The sequence below is a fragment of the Chlamydotis macqueenii genome, chromosome 1 (assembly GCF_036417535.1).
Source record: "Chlamydotis macqueenii isolate bChlMac1 chromosome 1, bChlMac1.mat, whole genome shotgun sequence".
NCBI classification, from domain to species: domain Eukaryota; kingdom Metazoa; phylum Chordata; class Aves; order Otidiformes; family Otididae; genus Chlamydotis; species Chlamydotis macqueenii.
Window position 1 is genome coordinate 159,596,056 of NC_141556.1, and position 21,630 is coordinate 159,617,685.

Consider the following 21,630-nt stretch of genomic DNA (forward strand, 5'->3'; position numbering starts at 1 on the left):
CTGGGAGAACAAGTATTCTGCTCCATCTGAAAAAGCAGATCTTAACTATCAGCTTATTCTTATTTCTATTATTTCAGCATTTTAAATTCTATTTTATTATTTCATGTTAGGGAAGGCGTATATTCTATTTTATGTTACCATGGTATTTATCTCTTTCCACTGTCAACACAAACTTGCTAAGTGCTTTCCAAACTAAAATATACCAACCTTTCCTCAAAATAATTTGTATTCTGAAAGTATTCTCTTTCAGAACACTTTGTTAAGTTGTTGAAACAACCCCTTCTGTTTTTTCCCCACTGTACAACATAGAAACTTAGTTAAAGAGCTGACAATTCAGTGTCCTTGCATCCTAAAGGGTTACAATACAGTGTAGTGCAGGAGGCAGGGAAATACATGAATCTGTCACCTTCTAGAAGAAGATAGAGGTGGTGGATTTTCAGAAATCGTCTGAAGCTAGGACCATACACAAGTGGATAACATCTTTGTCTGCATTGTCAGAAGCACTTTCATTGTACTTTTATTGTGCAGCTTCCACATAGTATAGCTGCAATACTGGGCAGTTTTGGACAAGATCCGATGCCTTGGATGTGAGTTTGATTTGGCCTTTGCTACTGGAGCTGGACCTCAGTAAGCCTTGAGGGTGCCACGAGGATTTTAGTTCTTTTATTCTGAAGTTCCCAAAGCCTCTTAAGCTGTGCCTCTGGCCATGTCTGTATCTGCTCACCACTGGAAAGAGCAAGGCCACTTGATACCTATCTTAAGCCTGAGCCTGAAAGAGGTCCATAATCAAGTTTTCCATGTCAAAGTCTACAGAGGTCCTGGTCCCAGGCCAGTTGCTCACCCTGGAATCCAAGTTTGCAGAAAATGCGATTCAGGTGGTCGCTCTCTCTGTTCAGATCAGCAGTCGTGGTGTGATGCCCATCTGCATCCAACAACTGTTCAGTGTAAAATACAGAAATAACCCTGTCAGCAAGCTTGTGTGGAAGGCTTAACCAGAGTTTGAAGTGTTGTAAAACCAGTGTTGTCCTTGAATTTACAACTCTTAATACTCAGTTCAGCTACAAATAGTAGTTTCCAGGGCTAGTTTTTTTGATAGATTTTTGAAGATAGGCCTTAAGGGAGAAGATGGAGAGGTTGAAGAAGAGATGGCTGTTTTGTGAAACACTGCTATTGGCAACTGTATAATCTTGTTCTTGTGTATGTGAATTCAATCTGTTTTGCAGGGCTTGTTTGGCTTAACTTGCATAGTTTCCGAGGATATTAGATGGCAGTTTTTGTGTTCTGAAATGTATGTGCTAAGGGACCTTCCTTTACTGGTGTTTCTGGAATCGTGTTTGAGGGGTTTACATTTACTACACTGGTCTGACGTTGCTCCATTCAGGAAAACTAAGTCTATTTGTCCTTTGCTCTGCCGGTGCCGCAGACACAGAACAATCTTGTTGCAAAGTGTCATCTCTTCCTGAAACCAGAGACATCTGTTAATGATTAGTAGTCTATTCATTACTTCTAGTTGTCCATCAGCTGTGGACTGAAATAATTTTAAGCAGCTCATCTTATTGTTTCACTAAATATTTCCCTTTACCTTTTTACATAATCTGGTATTGTTTTGATGGAAATACCTTAGGTAGAGGCAGTAATTTTTGGGAGGAAGTTGGGGCAAAACGCTATACAGAAACTCAAATAATGGTCTCTGCTACTCTAATTCTTGTTAATTTCGTTGGCTCCTGTGCAAATGGCCCCTTTGCTGAAGTGTCAAACACTTTGAAATTATTCAGTAGAAATTAAGACTTCCATAACAATTCCGGTGACTGTAGTTGAATCCTTCCACTATTGCATGTGACAGGTTGGAGCCTGCCTACAGCATGCTGTCAGATGCTTATGCATGTGGAACACGCTAGATAATTGTTTCGTGTCTCCTTCCATGAGCTGATCTACCTAAAGGGGAAAGCGTTTTTACTCTTAGCAGTCAGGGCATTCGCTTTCCTAGCTCAGGAAGTCAGCGTTTGGGGCTTTAGGCTTTTATTGTGGTTAATTCCTCCTAGTTATATTTTGAGGACTAAAAGTGTTGGAAGAGTTGCAAACACAGCCAGTGAGCTCAATTTGTCATGCAGAGTAGAAACACGGTAAAGAAGAACTTAAAGAAGCCAACAAACACATTGTGTGGACCAGTGAGGAGTATTATGGACTTTGTCTGGGCCATACAGAGTATCCTTATTGTGGTTTTGTTTAGTGAGGGGGGCCTAAGGTGGTAGCTTCTATAGGAAACTGCTAGAAGTTGCTCCCGTTTGTTCAGTGGACTCGGCTGGGCCTAGGGCGGACCTGCTGCTGGCCAAGGCCGAGCCAATTGGTAGCAGAATGTTCCATGATAACGCCTCTGCGATAACGTATTTAAGAAGGGGAAAACAGAAAAAAAAAGAGAGAAGAGAAGATATGAAGAAGCTGAGTGGGGGCAGAGGCACAGAGGGGGAGGTGCAGGCCTCATGGGCCTTGCAGGCCTCACCATCTGGCCTCTTGCCAGGCGGCCAACTGGGCCCAACTCGGCCCAGCCCAGCTGCAAGAAGTGGAGAGGAGATGAGCTGGATGATGTGAAGAGATTCTGAGAGGCGTCTGCCAGCCTGTTGTGAAGAACTTTTCTTGTGAGAGAAACGGCTGCAGATGCCAAGGTCAGTTCAGAAGGAGGGGGAGGAGCAATGCGGCTCCTGGCCAAGATTCCCCTGCAGCCTGTGGTGACGACCATGGTGGAGGAGGTTGTCCCTCTGCAGCCCATGGAGTCCACGGAGGAGCAGAGATCCACTTGGAGCCCATGAAGGACCCCACATTGGGGGAGGTGGATGCCTGAAGGAGGCTGTGGCCCATGGAGGGCCCACTGGGGCAGCCGTTCTGGAGAGACTGCACCCTGTGGAAGAGATGACCCACGCCGGAGCAGTTTCAGGAAGGACTGTGGCGTATGGGTGGGACCCCACGCTGGAGCAGGGGAGGAATGTGAGGAGTTCTTCCCCCGACCATGAAGCAGCGGCGTAAAACAACGTGTGATGAACTGACCGCAACCCCCGTTCCCTCTTCCCCCTTGTGCCACTCGGGGGGGAAGGTAGTAGAGATAATGTTAAGCTCAGGAACAGGGAGGGGTGGAGGGAGGTTATCTTGTTCTCTGTCTCATTATCCTGCTGTTTGTAGTAATAAATGAATACTTTTCCTAAGTCGAGTCTGTTTTGCCCGTGACGGTAACTTTAAGGATTTCTCCCTGTCCTTATCTCAAACCTCGAGCTGTTTTTCCTTATATTTTTTCTGCCTATTCTCTCGGATGGTGGGGGGAGTGACAGAGAGACTGCGTAGTCTGGTCCTGATCGGGGTTGAACTACGACAATCCTCTTCAGTCACTACCACTTTTTTGAAGCAAGTAAGAACACATAAAAATATGAAATAGCGCAAAAGCACACTGGAAGCTTAATCAGAACAAGGCTTATTACAGTAGAGTGCCAATCTATAAAGAACTGTTTGGTAATATCAGCTTCCTGTTAATCCCATAACAGTCAGTTAATGGTGAAATGTTGATTTATTCACTGATTTACTCTTAGCTAGATTGAAATAATGGAGTAAAATGAGGCCATTTAGACTGGTTCTTAAATTGAATGCTCCTAATTGCATTTGAAATAATAGACCATAATGCATTTGAGGATCCCAATGACCCTGCTAATCTGTGCAATTAGTTAACTATTTTGGAAAGAAGACTACCTTAGGTGTAGTTTTGTCTTAAAAAATTAGAACATATTTTTCAAATATTCTATATGTGTTTCTGTACTAAAGTCATTGCCCATGTAAAATCTTCAATTTTGCTCCGATACTAGTAGCTCTCTGTGTAAACTTGCAATAGAGTAGCTCAATTACTTTGTTATATTTCTATTTGATTATTGAACTACACTTCTGAAATTTCACATATTCCTTCTAGGTCACAGAATTCAGCATGGGAGGGAATCCCAGATTACACATCCCATTAGAAATTATCAAAAGGCCATCTGTCTTTCTTAGTGGGTTTCAATCATTCAAGAACCTGAGGATATTTAGGCAGAAAAGGAGAAATAAGAGAAAAAAGCTCTTGCAGTAAAGGTCTGAGCAGGTCACTTGCAAGTTTTGAATGTTTCTAGAGGGGTAGAAGCTGTTTGTAATTTTACAAGGATTTCTTGCTCCACTTAATGTTTTTCACCCTCATTTTTTTTGGAGAATCACTTTTAAAGACATGCCTCAGCAAAAACTTGGTGAGCTCCTGGCTGTTGAAACTCCTGGCTTTACTCCTGGCTATTGAAATAAAACAGATGAAGGAGGACAGGCTGGTGCTGGGGATTCGACCACTGCTTCCAGTTAGCAGACCGTCTCCTTGCCTTCATTCCAAGATAGCCGTATTGCCAAGCAGGCACTGTTTAAAATGAGATATCTGTGTTAAACTCTTCTGTGTACATTTACATCGTGGTCCATTTTCACATACAGTTGGACATTACCATATTGATAATGTGTGCAGCTGCAAATAAGAGTAATCGAGAGCACAAGTCTGTGCATCTCAACAGCCTGAAGCTGTACCCACCAGTTCTAACTGTTGAGTGTCCTCAAAGCTAAAAGACACAAACCAACCCAGTGCTTTCAACTGGATAGGACTGGACCATTACTGTCTTCCTACCTTCTTAAGTTTAACCATTAAAATTCTAGGGTTTTCAGAGTTGAATTAGCTTATAGTTATTTTTATGCCTGGTCTCAGATTTATTCTCAGAAGACTCAATCTTTCAAAGTAAAATGTAATGCTTAACATCTGTACAATTAAAAGAGCTTTTAAAATGTACTATATGGGCTTTGTATGTTGGTAATTTTGGATTCCTTCCCAAATAATGCATATATTTTTAAGTCATGAGGCAGCTGTTACAGTAACAGAATCTGATACTCCTCCACTTAGCACTGTTGGAGCCTTTTAAGAGAATCTCCTGGGAGAGGAGCAATAAATGGTTTATCAGACTCTTTGCAGGAAATACTTTGGGAAGAAACTAAAGGAAGGACAGCAAAGAGGTCTATAAAGCTAGTGGCACCATAACTGCTGCTAGTTTTCTTTCTTCTTGAACTCAGGGAATCTGTGAAAAAGAAGTACAAGACTAGATGTTGGGTGAGTGAGTAAAAGCAGTAGATACATCTCTCCAGCACTAGGCTGGGTTGAGAAGTATTCAGGTTCATCAGATTTTGTCAGTAGAGATAGCCAAGGACAAAAAAAAAAAACAAAACCAAAACACCCAGTTACTAAGGTTTGCAGCACCATCAGCAGTGGAGGATAAACCATCTACCCCTCAAGAGCCATCTGCCTGATCAGGTCCACTAGGGATACAGGGTGCTCTGTTCCCTTGAGATCAAGCACTACAAGCACTCTTAGGAGGATATAGCAGGGCCTGTTGGGGTAGGACAAGGGATAATGGTTTTAAAATAGAAGAAGGTAGATTTAGACTAGATATAAGGAGGAAATTTTTTACAATGAGGGTGGTGAAACACTGCAACAGGTTGCCCAGAGAGGTGGTAGATGCTCCATCCCTGGAAACGTTCAAGGCCAGGCTGAACAGGGCTCTGAGCAACCTGATCTGGTTGGAGAAGTCCCTGCTCCTTGCAGCGGGGTTGGACTGGATGACCTCTACAGGTCCCTTCAAACCCTAACTATTCTATGATTCTATGATTCTGTGATTCCATGATTCTATGTTCATTATCTGGAAAATTGACAATTATATCTTTCTCCATGTTTCCATAACGCCTATTGCACTTTCTTCCATCAGAAGAAATACTAAAGCTGTTGTTGGGCACCTGGAAGGTACAGCTAAGGCAAAATTGTCAAGAACAACCTATGTGGAACCAATCTAATATTTTCTGACAGGGTTGGCTGATAGGAAAGAATTGGTACCTGTCATGTCTTGACTTATGTGGAGCTATTACACTTGACATCCTCATATGGATCCTAGAAAACTCAGTTCTGCACAAAACTGTAGCAGAGAACTGTAAAAAACCGCATTGCTTTAAGAATAGATACAAATAGTTTGCTGCAAAGATGGGTAATTTTGGCCAGCTGAACTGCCTCCTCTACACAACCAGAACTATCTCAGAACCTTCTCCCCATTGCAGACTTTCTTTCTCTGCCCAAAGTAACATCTCAGGCTATTTCTTTCTGTTATTCCCATGGATGCCTAGGTGTTTGATCGACGTCAAGAAGATCAGCAAGACCTCCTTACATGTTTCAACACTGTGGAAAATGCAACTAAATTCCTTGCAGGTCAGGCTCCTATCCTGGGCATCAGTTCTGATTTCAGCCACATTCCAGATCTTTCTGAGTAAGATGCCTGCAACCTACTAATTCTGTTTATCTACTTAAAACATTTGACCACACACTTGTTGGAATCAGTGTATATCTTAATTCCTGGCTTTGACAAATTCAAGTGTCTTGTCCTCCAAGTATTAATCTAAAATTATGTTGCAAAGATAATTTCACAAAATCTCAGAATAGTTAAGGTTGGAAGGGACCTCTGGAGGTCATCTGATCCAATCCCTCTGCTTAAGCGGGGCCACCTATAGCCACATCCAGATAGCTTTTAAGTATGTCCAAGCAGGGTGTCTGATTTCCTAGTTTGATACTTTAATGTTGGCAGTCTGTGTATTTAATCATTGGCTTTCTGTTTTCAGTCTGTCACAAAAAGAAGAATGTCTCCTTTTTTAAGGCCATGTCCTCACTCGGCCTATCTCTCATACACTATCATCTCCTACTAGCCTACAGTGCAAGCCTCAATCTTCAGCCTTGAACAGTTTCAAGAAAAGCATCTTTGTGGAGTTTTTGGGTAGATATCCCTCAGATAAGGAAAAACTCCCTGCAAATATGTGCTAAGTCACTGGGACTTGCTCTGGAAAAAGAGAAGCAGATAATTAGGCAATATTGGTGATAGGCAGAAAAATAAGTCAGAAAGGAAGGCTTCCGTGGGATAAGAATTAATTTGCTGGAATGTGGCTCTATGGGGGAAAGGAGAGTGGAGTCCCAGCTGAAAACATGATCTGAGGAGCCCTGTCATTCACGTGAGCCGCTCAATCCTTTGTCAGTTTACTTTCTCAACTTGTTTTTCTGCCTTGGAATTGAAGTCTGCTCTCCAAATGTACATGGAAAACTGAAATTCAGAGCAAGCTTGAGAGGCAAGTGTCACAGCTTCCCAGTCTGCTATCATCTCCTTCCTCTGAATGCTCTCTCCTACCACTGTTGAAAATATTATTTATAGTGAGCTTGCTTGTGTGATGAAACCACTGCCTGTCGGGCACATCAATATCCACTGCACTGAGAAGCAGATATGAGCTAAATTTTTGGACAATAGTCTTGAGATTTCATAGAGGCATAGTTAAATATGTCTTGTCACACGGCCTGTTTGAGCCAAGGGTGAGAAAGTCGAAGGGATTATAGGGTTTTATATGAAAAGGTAAGGACTGGGAATAATAGTGCTACTATGTATTGTCAAAACTTTCCTTTTCAAAAAGAAGAACCTTTTGAATAACACAGCTAGATAAAGGCTGTGCCAGGAAATTTGTGCCAGGCACCAGTTGCCAAGGGCATGGGGACTGTCCTGCCTTAGCAGCCTCCAGAGAAACCTCTCTCCCAGCCCTCTCCATTGCTTGAGCCCCCTTAGTGTGGATGACTAAGACCCATGGGAACACCTTGTCTTGTTTTCTCCATGGGAAAAATTCTAGTAACGAGGCTAAGCTTCCCCTGAGCTCAGCTTTCCAAGGGTATATGAACCATTCTCCACAGCTTCTTCTTCCTAACTCCTTGGATTGCCCTCAGCTTTCTGGTATCCCACAGCGTGACATTCCTACCACTTCCTCAGCAGCCCAGTGCCTCCAAGTCCAGTGCTACCTTGCTGACTCCTTGCCATCTCTGTGCCCCGCTATGCTCAGTGGCTTTTCTCAAATCCAGACCAGCACTCAGCTCAGTTGTAGCCAAACTTCTCACTGGGTAGCAGAGTAGCTGTTCCTCTCACTTGATATTGGTGGCTGTTCCTCGGTGGCCCTCTTCCAGTTCCCGGCTTCCCAGGAACAGTACAGAGTGGCAGCTTGCTTTCTGGACAAGGGCCTAAAAATCCATGTAGTCTCTGATTCTCCAGCCCTTGCTTCTCTTTCGGGTCATCTGTCATGAGACTACAGACTTCAGTAAGACACAGTGATTGCACGCAGTGGCACATGATGATTTTGTCTATGGGGTTGTGTGTGCCTAAAAGTGAGCCTGGAGTCAATTTCCAAGGACACTCTTCCCGTTCTTCAGGAACCGTCCTTGCTGAGCCTTACCTCAAAGCCTGAAGCCCCTAAGCCCTTGCAACTCAGCCCTATCACAGCCCTCCTCAAGAAACACTTTTTTAATCATGTATCTGGAAACCTCATGGCTCTTCTTTTTGGTTCCTCTGGGATGTGGCTCCTTGGGATCCTCTTCCTGCCCTCCAGAGCTTTTCTGTTCCTCAAACCTGGATCTGAGCTTGGCCAGAGTCTTGACCCTCTGTAGAACTATATATGTCCTGGGTTTCTGCCCAAAAACCGTGTAGCCACTCTGTAGAGGTCCCTCGATAGCTTGGGACTTGAATGACGACATTGGCAAGTGGACCCCAATGACAGGGAACAAGTATAGCCATTTGGTATCACAGGAAGGGTTTTGGGAGGGTCTTTCCTGAAATGATGGCTGAGCCAAGCAGAATACTTCTCCTCTTCTGCATGAGAGTCCTGTACCTCCTGGCTGACACTGAGGTTTGGGCCTTTTCTTATCTAATCCAGTTGTGGGCATAAAGCAGAAGTTAAAAGCAAAGTTGAAGGGTGCCACTGGGAAAGAGAGACAGGGTTAGCGCAGTGGCCACTCAGTTTCTTAGCAAGGAAATGGGGAACAACATGGACAAGGCTTATAGAGCATAACCAACCTAAGGCGGATGGTGAGAGTAATCACGCTTTTGGGAAGGACTTCCCAAAATTCAGCTTTCTGCAGTGAAGGTAGAACTCCTCCTTGTGTCTTTTTCTGCCTCCAACCTATCACTGTCACAAGCCTGGATCCAGGTAAAACCTACACGTTTGACTTATTCCACACACTGCCCAGCAGCGTTCAGTCCCCTCCCCCTTGCTGAGCTAGTCAACCCTTAGTTTAATAATAAAAACCAGAGTTTATTGGAGCAAGATGTGGCTGGCTGCTGGTAATGTCATATCCAGTTTGTACAAATCTGCCAGAGAAGCGTGGAAGCTGCTAGGAGCTCTCCTCATGTAAATTCATTGTCTGTACTTCCACAGCTGCGTGCCAGATAGGGAAGTCTTGTTTAAAGGAAAAGTAGATGAGCGAGCCTTACGTCTGGTAGCACAGGGAAGAGACAAGAGGCCTCCAAATACTTTATTCCTTGTAAAAGTCCCTTTGTCGTTCCTGTTCTTGATTTTTTTTTTTGTTTTGTTTTGTTTTGGTGTTACCAAAATAAACTTTTACTCTTGGGTTCCCATGCAGTGCTGTGGGATTCCCACAAGACTCCGACAGCAGTGTGGTTTGTCCAGAGGATGCAGAGATTCCCATCCTGCAGAAGAGAAGAAACCAGGATACAGCGTTGCAGCAAGCATGAACTACACAGCAGGAACCCTTAAATTGTAGATATGGGGTGAGCTGACAGTTACATATGTTGTATGTCACAGGAGATGCATAGACTGCCTTTGGGAATCATTCCTCTGCAGCGTCCTGCTCCTTCCGTGCCTTATGATCGTTCTTGATTTTATCTGTTCTTTAAGACAGTCTCTTCTCTACTGTTTCTATGGGCTGGAGGACCCTTTGGGGACAGGGAAAAATGTTCTTTTACATTTTCTCTTTTTTTTTTTTTTTCTTAAACAAACAAATCCACAAAGCTGTCTGCAGATCATCCCTGCATGTCTAATGCCAATTAATTATTAATCTGTTTAGAGCTGTAGGTATGTGTGAGTAACATATTTAAGCATGGAAATTCGAATGGGCTCTATTTTTAAGCACATCTGTGTAGACCAAATGCCTGACAGTCCCTCCAAAATCTTCACCCTCGCTGCTCCTTTGGGGTTGAGGGGTAGGTCACTGCTGCAAACACAGCTCAGGCTCTTATGAAGGCTTGAGGAGTTTTTCAGCCCAGCCCCTTGTTGAATACTTAACCTAACATGAATTATTCAGACTGAGCTGGACCCTGTGGGGAGGAGGTCAGAGAGGGTGAGGATGGCTTTCCTGGAGGAGTGCTGCTGAAACTCCTGTTTGGGGATGGGGAGAGTGGGAATCGGTTTTGCCCAAGCAGCCAGGAGACAACTGGAGGAATGAAGAGTAGACAGAGAGGAGGAGGAGGTGAAGCAAGGGGAGGCTTCAGATGGCCAAAAGTCCTGCCCTTTGCTTACCTGAATGGCTCCTGTGGGTCATTACTTTTGGGTAGCAACTGCCAAGTACCAGTCCTTTTTCTTATGTACTTAATTGAATTGAAAATTAAAAATGGACCAGCTCTGGCACTTGACTGGGCTTTTATTGCCAATGTTCAAAAAGGAAACAGATAGCAGCTTAAGGACAAATAGGTTTCTCAGCTCTTTGGTATTTCTCAGAGGCGTGTCACCAGATGGGAGAAGCGGTGGCACTGTATGGTATAAAAAATGTTGAGAAAGCCTTAGAGAATCACAGGCTCAATACAGATCCAATTATGCTCAGAACGGTCTCCAGAGTCTAGGACTAGGATGTGTTATTCTAGCATACTGCAGCAAACTACGAGCCCACCTGAGAATGAAATACCAATGGAAAAGAAAATAAAATCACATTTCCATGATACCAAAGCAATCCAGGAGGAGAGAGAGTGCCTGGGAACAGCATGTGATAGGGAGTTCATGTCTGTAAGGGAGTCGCGCTAATGATTTCCCAGTGGGTGGAACAGGAGAGGAAGTCTTATCTCCAGACTCCTCAGAGATAGTCAGTGGGAAACCACCGGCTCCAAAGCTAATTTTTCTGACTGACTAATAGAAGTGCAGAAGTCACAGATATGGTATGTGTTATGTGTCAAAGTTAAAGCAGTTTTCACCAAGCCCGAATTGTAACTGCATTAAGTCAGGCAGAAAACCTTATAGGGAATGCAAGGATAATGACAAAAATAATAGGAAGAGAAATAAAAGATGCAATCCAAGGAGCCACCCAACCATCTGAAATCCTACTGAATTTAATTTGCTTCTGAGAGAAATATTTTGTTATGGCAGACAGACAAGGATAGATCATTGGCTGAAGTAAATCAGCATGGCTCTTCTGAAGCCAGCAAAGCCACATTGATTTACATTACTTGATGGTCTCTGCTTAAAAATTCATCATTTTAACAAATAGTAGAAAACTCCAAGTCTGTCATTGGAGGAGAGCCTGCAGGGATGACAGAAAGGAATCATCCTTCCTGCTTGAGTAAAGAGATTACTCAAATAGGAAGCTGTCTTGCACCAGTCTTCCTCCCAGATATGATGCTATGGTGTTATGAGGAACAGCAGTATGGGCAACAATCCTGGAAAACAGCTGAGCAGCCAAAAAACAGGAATGCCTGGCAGCTGGGAATGTTAAACAGGAAGGGATGGCAAAAAAAAAGAGTTTGTAAACAGGACAAGTGTATGAGTGGTTTACTGGCTGTATGATCACTGCCAAAGAGATGCACGGATGCATGTCTACCACAGGGTTAGCAAGAGGAAGCTGGACAGTCTTCATGGAGTCTGTATGAGGAGCACGGTGAAGCCCCAGACTCACCTGGAGAAGGGACTGAATGGCTAAATACTTTCTTTAAGCTCTATTCTAGACTGGAAGGGGAAGGTTGATAGGAGATTTGGGCTTCGTAGGAATGGAGAGCTGACTTTCATTCATGGCCTGTTTTTGGAGGCAGCACACCTCCAGGGAATGGACTGTGTATATGTTTGGGAATGGTGGGTGCTTGGCTGCAGTAGGGGCTTGTCATTCTCCAAAGTCCTGTGAGTTATCAGCAATCTAGTAAACAGGTCATAATGCACACTGTTGCTATTAATAGAGCCTTTCTTTTTGCAAACAGAGTTCAATTTTTCATTTATCCCATTGTCTGAGTGGAGACTGTTAGTAAATGTCATCTTTATACATTTATTGGCTGCTTTATACTCTGGTACAATTATACACAATGCAGAAAGTACAGAAGCTAAGCAAGCAAAATCATATAGGAATCCACAGAGCTTGTCTTTGCTGTGGTAAACATACACTAAAACCAGCAAGCTTGTAACCAACATTGTTATTCAAATGATCTCCCAAGCCACTTCCATCAGCTATACGATGTTGGGGGAGGAGGATCTGCTCTTATCTTCCAAGACATATGGCAGATGGCTCATGTTTTATGAATGGAGACGCCGCTGCATGTACCTGTACATACAAAGACACATCCACACATGGGCACGTTTCAATAGGGAATTTGCCTTAGCTGCTCTTCTGAAACTTTGGCACACTGGTTTTTCTGTCTCTCTTCTCTCACTATTGTGGGAGTAGCAATCTTACACTACCTAGCAGGCTGCCTTCTGAAATACATCTGTTGATCCCTGTTCAGCCTAAACTGCCCCCCCTTCCTTTTTTATGTGCCTGTAGAGATTTGTTTGCATTTTTAAAAGCAGAGGAGAAATTGTAGCCTGGGATCTGATAGTGAGACTTTGCGGCAATCTTGACTTTTGGCACAGACAGTCTTTATTTTCCCACCTGCAAAATTCAGATTCAAAATTTCAGTTGCTTTGCTGCTGATTTCCCAACTTTGATTAAGTCCTTGGAACAGGAGAGAATTGTGAAGAGCACGGAGAGGTAAATTAGCCTGGGCGAAAGAAGTGTGCTTTGATGTGGCAAGAGTAGTTTAAGTATCTGAGGTTGCACAAGTATTTTGAGACAGTGCTGGACTTTGCAGCCAGACCCTTCATACTACAGGATTTCCCCTGAAAGTGTGGAACGTTGGAAGATTATCTGCCCAGCTGGCTGGCTACCAGACTTAGCTGAACACACACTTCAGCTTAATTGCCCTTGGTGCAACAACCACCTTACTAAATGCAGAAATACAGTGATATGATAAAGTTATACACCCTCAAAGGTAGAATCCTCACTGGCCATTAACTAAATAAACATGCAGACTTCTTGTATACTTTTTTTTTTTAACAGCACTGTTATAATATAGATTGTATATTCAAGACTGAAAATGAAGCTGGAATCCTTGGAGAGCCTCAGAGTGACTCAGCCAGTGTGAAGGATTTGTCACGTCGTCCTGAGGATATGACAGTAATTTATACTGATAGGGGCGTGATGACAGCGAGCCACGTCCCGCAAACCCTACTGAGACAATACACCCCTTTTGCCAGAGGAGGTCTGCGAGAGAGATAATGATAGTCCTAGCATCCGAATCTCTAGTAAGTTGGCACAAGCCCAAAACAAATCCGTAGATGTTTCCTTTAAAAACCCCTCTTATCAAACTGAATCTGTGGGTGGAAGAGAACAAGGGGCTGGATTGTGATCCAAAATACGTGACTGTGGCTGGCCACAGGAAGACTTTGAACGCTGGCTCACAGGGTAACCACGTGGGGAAGGCATCTCCCTGCCCCTGGGGCCCTTCTCATGGGGCATCCCAGGTGGGGAATGGCAGACCCCTTTCAGCCTTCAGCTGAAAGTGCCTCTGGTGTCTGCTGCTCTGCAGCATGGCTGGTGGTCAACCCCTTTGAAGGCTCAGCCTGGCAGCCAGTTCACATTTTTGTCCCAGTTTTCCTGGGTTTCCACATCCTCACCCTTCCACAGAAATGTCCGAAACAGTGGGGAGCTTTTCTTCCCACCAGCTTACTTTTCAGTTTTGCTCTTTTCGTAAGGGCTTCTCCCTGGAGCTCCCCAGTAAGACTGCAGAAATCTCGCAAACAAACAATTTATTTAAATGACTTCTTACCCACTGGCCTCAAAGCCTCATGCTGGACATTCTTTTTTATGGCAGCATGGCCATGGCCTCAGTTACCTAACTGAGGGGCTTCCCAATCAGCCATAAGGGCTAACATCATGTCTGGTAACCCCATCTCTGCTGCAACTGTTCATAAGCCCACAGTGTACATATATCCATATATATATATAAAATTGTGCATGTGTTTGTATATTTATACAGTTAGGGTACACAGAATGCGTCAAGTGGTTCTAAAACATAGGGAGAGCAATTTGTACCCCCAAAATTGCTTTCTTTTCTTAATGCTTTGTAATTTACTTTAGGGGGCAAATTCACTCTGAATGACTTGGACGTATGACAATAGGATGCACTCAGGTGTTTGCTTTTGAGTGTGAAAAACCTCAAGAGACATCAATCAAGCTTTCCTAGTGACTTTCCATTTACATCCATCTTCTGTATTTTCGTATGTGCTTATAATGCACTGGGTTTGAAAAGAGAAAAGTTGCAAAGCCAGAGTTATACAGTCATATATCAAATAAAAGTATGCCTCCAATTGTAACTGATAGCTAAAGAACTTACGCAATCTGCATACTGTACATGTATGTGTGGGTGGAGGTTTTAAACCCAGAGTATACAGCACAAATTTGGGCATCACCAGAAGGAAAGAAAAAGGAAGCCGTGCACTGCTCCAGAGTTCTCATCATGCAGTACAGGTAGAGAAGAAAGTGGGATTTTATCCAAGTTTGGTGAAGGTGCCATCCAAAGGGACCTTGACAGGCTGGAGAGGTGGGCCTGTGCAAACCTCATGAAGTTCAACCAGGCCAAGTGAAAGGTCCTGCATGGGTCCAGGGCAACCCCAGGCACAAATACAGGCTGGGTGGAGAATGGATTGAGAGCAGCCCTGAGGAGAAGGACTTGGGAGTGCTGGTGGATGAGAAACTCCACATGAGCTGGCAATGCATGCTTGCAGCCCAGAAGGTCAACCACATCCTGGGCTGCATCAAGAGGAGTGTGGCCAGCAGGTCGAGGGAGGTGATTCTTTCCCTCCACTCTGCCCTGGTGAGAACCCACCTGAAGTACTGTGTCCAGTTCTGGAGCTCCCAAAAAAAGAAGGACATGAACCTGCTGCAGAAGGTCCAGAGGAGGGCCATGAAGATGATCAGAGGGCTGGAGCACCTCTCCTATGAGGACAGGCTGAGAGAGTTGGGGCTGTTCAGCCTGGTGAAGAGGAGGCTCCAGGGAGACTTTACAGCAGCCTTCCAGTACCTAATGGGGGCTGATAAGAAAGATGGGCAGAAACTCTTTAGAGGGGCCTGTTGTGATAGGACAAGGGATAATGGTTTTAAAGTAGAAGGAAGCAGATTCAGACTGGAAATAAGGACAAAATTTTGTACACTGAGGGTGGTGGAACACTGGAACAGGTTGCCCAGAGAGGTGGTGGATGCCCCATCCCTGGAAACATTCAAGGCCAGGTTGGATGGGGCTCTGAGCAACCTGATCTGGTTGGAGATGTCCCTGCTCCTTGTGGTGGGGTTGGACTGGATGACGTTTAAAGGTCCCTTTCAACTCAAACCATTCTATGATTCTATGTTTATTATATAGAAAATTGACATATTATCTCTTTCTCCAGTTTTTTGATTCTAGAGAAAGTTTCTTTCCTGTACATTATTATATCCGATAGCCTGAGTCCTGCTATGCGAGTGAGGCCTCTGCCATCTCCACTTAACAGACAGTTTTGAGGAGTGCCTGCTTTCCTATATTTCTGCAATTTAACTTTCTATCTGAGGCTTGGGTAGCCCTGACGAGAGTTAACCCACTCCACTGTTATAGCTCTCAGAGTCACCGAAATACACAAGCTTTCCCACCACCTCTAGATGCTCTCCCCTGGGAAGTATCATCCTATATATGTGTGTATATATAGATAGTCTACACATATAAAACCTGGGAACGCTGGGAAGGCAACAGCCTCCATGACCTCACAGGCACAGAGCATGTGATGTAAGTGGGAACTTCCCCTGAAAGATTGCCGCAAGATTTGTCCCATGTGGATTACATGCCATGAGTATATACATTAAAGTGTTTGGAGTTTAAAATACACTCCAGATGCTTTTTCCTGCCCTTTCCTCCCACTCAGCTTGACTTTTCTCCAGTTGATTGATTCTCATAGTTAATAGTGAGAGATTCAGTATTTTGCTTACTTACCAGATTAGCTTTCTTTCAGCATGTGAAAAGCTGGCCTGTAAGCCCAGGGAAATGCAATATCATGCGCTGAGAAGCTGCGGTCTATGAGAACGAGATGAGAAATCAGAGTCTGAGTGTTCAGCTGTACTCAGCACTGGATGAGCTCTGGGTTTTGTGAAGTCAGCAGGAGTTTTCCCAACAACCCTGAAAGTACGGAATCAGGCCAGTGTTGGGAAGCACTGACAAATGCAATCTATCAAAGAACTAGAAAGTATTCCTTCTGTTATGAATTTGAGGTCTTTTTTTTCATTCTTTTCCTTTAAAAATTTTTTTTATGCTTTTGTGTGTTTCCTAAAACTTGAAAATTTTAGTCTGCTTTGGTCCCAGGTGCATTGGTTGATTTGCCTTTTCATTCTTGATTTCTTTGACTGGTTAGTGATAGGTAAACCCTCCAAAAATAAACACCCCCCCTGCCATTTCTTGCTGTCTGCCTTTGCATTGCAGCTCACACCCTTCCCGCTCCTCAGTGGAGGCAGCAGCATCGTCTTGGCTGTAGAGAAGAGGCCACAAAGATTGGTCTGTAGGCACCAATTCTGTGTATAGCATGCAAATATGAAAGCAAGAAGCAAATACCTGGGATGTGACCCGAAGAGGGGCAATACTTAAAAACAGCCTGCAATTCTGTAAGTTACAGCATTTTGGTTTCCTCTTGTGGCAGATTTCAGTGCTGGTGAGATCCCAAGCAAGTTTGGGGATCTCTGGGCTCCCTTTAGCTCTGGGAGCTAAAATCTGGGCAATTATATGGGATCTACTTCACACGTGCAGGACAGAGAGAAAAAGCAATATACGAACTTATTCAAGAGGGTATGTAGGGAAATGCTGATATGAGGAAGGAGGAGGGCTGACAGGCAGCTCCCTTTTCAGGGTGATCACAAAAAACCTCCACAGCTCCCACTTCTGTCTGATTCATTCAAATAATTCTTCCTATATCTAGTTATTTACATATTAAGAGGAATAATATTATTTGTGCCAGTGATGTACATGGTTACCCAACAGATGTACTAAGATAAAAGAGCTCTTCTTCTGATGCTTTAAAATAAGAAATATATATATATTCCTACCCTGAAACATAGCTGGTTGTAGACACCACATATAAAGCGTCATCCTTCAAGGACCAGAGCACATCAGAGAGCTGGATTTTCCTGCCTTGTCCTGCCTTGCTGTGCCTTTCCTGGCCTTTCACCAGCCAGCAGCAACCACTCCTCTAAGCTCTGCTGAGACATCGGCCTCCAAAATTGATTCTGCGCAGCTCTGTAAGGAGGGAAATCTGTTTATTGCTACCTAGGATCACTGGTGAGATCACAAGTCAAGATCCCTTGAGGTCTACTCAGGATCTTTTGGCTGGTATCTCATGCTGGCTCTCTCCTGGGATTTCTTTGATGGACCTCATCCCATCTACAGGAGACTCATTGATTCCCCAGCTCCTCAGCAGAGAGCAGTCACATCCATTTGTCCATGTATTCTCTAGAATCATCATTGACATTTTCATTCACCACAGGCACTAATGCTGTTCTTACTTGGCTCTGCGTTGTCTTTTTTTTTTTTTTTTCAGTGTGAAAGAAGTGTTTTGATTGCTTATGGGCCAGAAGAAGCGGCACAACTGCACTGAATGTATAAAACTCAGTGGCAGAGTAGATCGAAGTAAATACAATCTGCAGTGCAGAGGGCAAAGGGAACTCCAAAACCATTAGGTCCTACCTTCACCTATCTTAGGTCCCATGCTTTAGCCACTTTAGCCCCACTTGTTATTGCAGCAACATTATTTTTCTCCTTTCTCTGTCTCAATTATTTGCTCCTGCCCCTCACCCCAGCCTTCTCTTCTTTAGGCTGAGAAAAATGTGATATTAACTACTCCACTTGTAATGCATTCTTTATATATATATTCTTAATATATTCTTCATATATAACCTTCCTCTCTTTCAGCTCACATTCGTCTTCCTTGAACTTGTATCTCCTACTGCACACAGCAGTACAGATGATATCTCACTGATGCCTAACGCGGTGGCATTAATACTTCTCCATTTCTGCTAGACATACTAATGTTTAAGGATTGCATTTGCATTTTTCACAGCCTCATCAAATTGGTAACGTATCACAATCAAGATGATAGCTAATGCTATCAGGTCCTTTTCTTCCTTTGCCCTTTCTACACAGTGGTCCTGGTTTATAGCAGAAAATCTTGTTATTTGTCTGTATGAACATTATTCCTGCCTTTTATGCTTTTGCATGTAACTCCATTTCTGTTATGGAAGTTTGCAAAATCATTCATTTTTTCCCCTTGTATTTGAACCCTTGTACCTAAGTGTCTTTAGCACATTTCAATAGCACACTCCCAGTTTGCATCAGATTTATTTGTGAAAATATTAAACAAGATCAGTCCTAAGGCTGGACCTTGAAAAACTCTGCTCATAACCTCCCTCCAGCCAACAGTTCTCTTTTCACTAGCTTCATCTTCTGTTTATTCACTGTCTTCTACCTTGCATTTCTTACCCCAATGCCAATCTTCATTAATGGTTTCCGATGCAACACAGTACCATAGGATTTATAGGACCATAAGTGTATCTCCTTTGTCTGAAAATTCAATCCCATCAAGAAAAGATGACACATATACCTTTGATAAACCCGTGGTTTTTTTTAAATCTCATTTTTCATTCTTCTCCATATCTTTTATGGTTCTTACCTTTAAATTCTATTCTAAAGCCTTATTTGTCAGAGACCATAACAATTATCCACCAGAGTTGCTGAGACCAGAGTGATGATCCTCCATTTCACAGACTATATTCCCATTTTCTTAGAAAATATGGCATGAAAGTCCTAATTTGCTAATCACTATTCCAATAGCACTGCCTTTGAATATGAGAATGTCCTGAAGACCCTTGCAGCTGGGCCTGCAGTTGCACATCAGTATTCTTTCTGGATGGTGGGGTCTAACCCAGATGCTCTGTCCTTTTTGACATGAGCAACTTCAGTTCTTTGAATTTTGCTTTTTTTTTGTCCTTGTTGCAACACTCTCAGTTTAATTGATGATGCTGCCTTTACCTCCTTTTTTTTTTTTTTTTTTTGTAATGACCTTCCTGTTGAAGGCACACTGAAAACAATCATTGAGTTTGTGCATGGTGCTAACAGTATTGTAGACTGATGCTCATTGCCTCCCCTTCCAGCTGAACGGTTGTGGTCAGAATCCCCCTAGTCAACTCAGCTGGCAGGACTCTTCAGCTCCTTCTAAAGATAATGCTTAGGGCTCAGCTGAATTGCCTTAACACAGGTCTCTAGTGACATTTGAGATGCCCAGAGTGTCTCACATGGCCTCCAGCTACCAGTTCAGCAGTAAATGGTACTGAACTATGACAGATGTTGCACCATTCAAAGGAAAAGCAGCAAGAGAAAGAGGTAAACATGGAGTAAGTATCCAAATATTAAATTTATAGAATATTTTTCTACTAACAAGTAAAATGAATGTTATGCCTTTCTTTTCTGCCTTTTTTTTTTTTTTTGGAAACCCACAAGCGATTATTCCTGTAGCTGGTCTGCTCCATCAGGATTTCTCAGGATGTCACAGGGAATACCGATGGCTTGTGATGCTTCCACACAGTCGTGCTGCACTATGGTTATGTGCTCACGTCTCTTGCTGAGAAGCAACCATCCAGAACACTATACATTTTTCCACTGGGATGCTTGGTGTCACTACTTCATATGTAGAATCATAGAATCATAGAATAGTTTGGGTTGGAAGGGACCTTTAAAGGTCCTCTAGTCCCACCCCCTTGCAAGGAGCAGGGACATTTCCAACTAGCATCTGGCAATGATGAAATAAAGAAAGGTCCTGAAATGCAGCTAGTAGAGCTTAACTGTGTCTCCTTATCTTCCACAATTTACAGTTAATTTCATTTTTTTTTTATCTTTGCAATTTGTTTTTGTCCTGGATTTTTACACAGGTCTGTGCATCTCTCTTTTTGGCCACATCAGAACAATCAAGATTTGTAGAGCACCTCTCCTATGAGGACAGGCTGAGAGAGTTGGGGCTGGAGAAGAGGAGGCGCCGGGAAGACCTTATAGTGGTCTTCCAGTACCTCAAGGGGGCCTACAAGAAAGATGGGGAGAGGCTGTTCAGTAGGGCCTGTTGTGACAGGGCGAGGGGTAATGGTTTTAAAATAGAGGGAGGTAGATGTAGATTAGATATTAGGAAAATAATTTTTACTGTGAGGGTGGTGGAACACTGGAACAGGTTGCCCAGAGAGGTGGTGGATGCCCCATCCCTGGAAATGTTTAAGCCAGGTTGGATGGGGCTCTGAGCATCCCAGTCAGGTTGGAGATGTCCCTGCTCCTCGCAGGGGGCTTGGACTAGATGACCTTTGAAGGTCCCTTCGAACCCTGACCATTCTATGATTCTAAGTAAAATTCAATACTGCTGACTAAAAAGCTCTCTGATTTTGACCAATATGTGTTCTGGTCCACAGAGCAAGGATCTGCTCTACCAGAACTCTTGTAATGAGCTGTGATAGCACATCCTACTCCCTTCCCAAGGAAAGCAGGGGCTCTTTCATCCTGCTGGCAAGAGTGTTGATGTGCATTTGCATTGACCATTGTTCATTGGGGCTGGAGGTAGAAGAGCAGGTTGGAAAGATTTTCATGACTACAGAAGAAATAGTAGGATGTGCAGAAAATAAAGTCTATAGGTCTGCAGTGTCACTAAGAGTGTTTCTGCTTTTTTGGCTTCAGAGCAGGTCTTGAGCTGAGCAGAGGCCAGACCAGAGTGATTTCTCTGTACCCGAAACCAATCTGATTTGGACCTCCACAGTAAATGCGGAGGATTCAGCAACTGAAAATGCAAAGGGCTTCTTCGCTCTCCCAACTATAAAGACAGGTAAGTCCTAACTCTGCCCTCACAGCACTTAATACATTGGTTAAAGATTATACAGTATGAGGACAGATCTGAGGAAATATAGTAGGGCTATCTAGTTACAGAACAGGGATAAGATTACAGTGTTCTTGCATTTTACCCAGAAAATGGCAAGATTTCCTTTCAAATGACATGCACCTTTTTACACTAGAGATAAAGATGGGTTAAAGTCAGTGATGAAGAGAAACTGAAAACAACATCAAGGTAACCTTTTGTAGGTAGATGTCATACTTTATGTTAGGGTGTTGAGTATTCATTCCACCTGCCAATCTTGCCTTCCATATATCCTCAGACTGCAAGAACATCTCTAATATACTGATATTCATATATTCATCTACATAGTTTTTTGGGGAATTTATTTTCTGTGTATTTTCTAGATGGGAAAAAACAGGATTCTTTTCCAGCTTCAGTTTGGAGGAAATTTGTGACGACTCAGATTGCACACAAGAATCCTGATTATTTTTTTTTGTATGACTAAAACTGACTAAATCTTCTTAATAGTATTTTGGTATCTTTTCAAGTTGGAAACCATTCTATTTCTGATTCATTCAT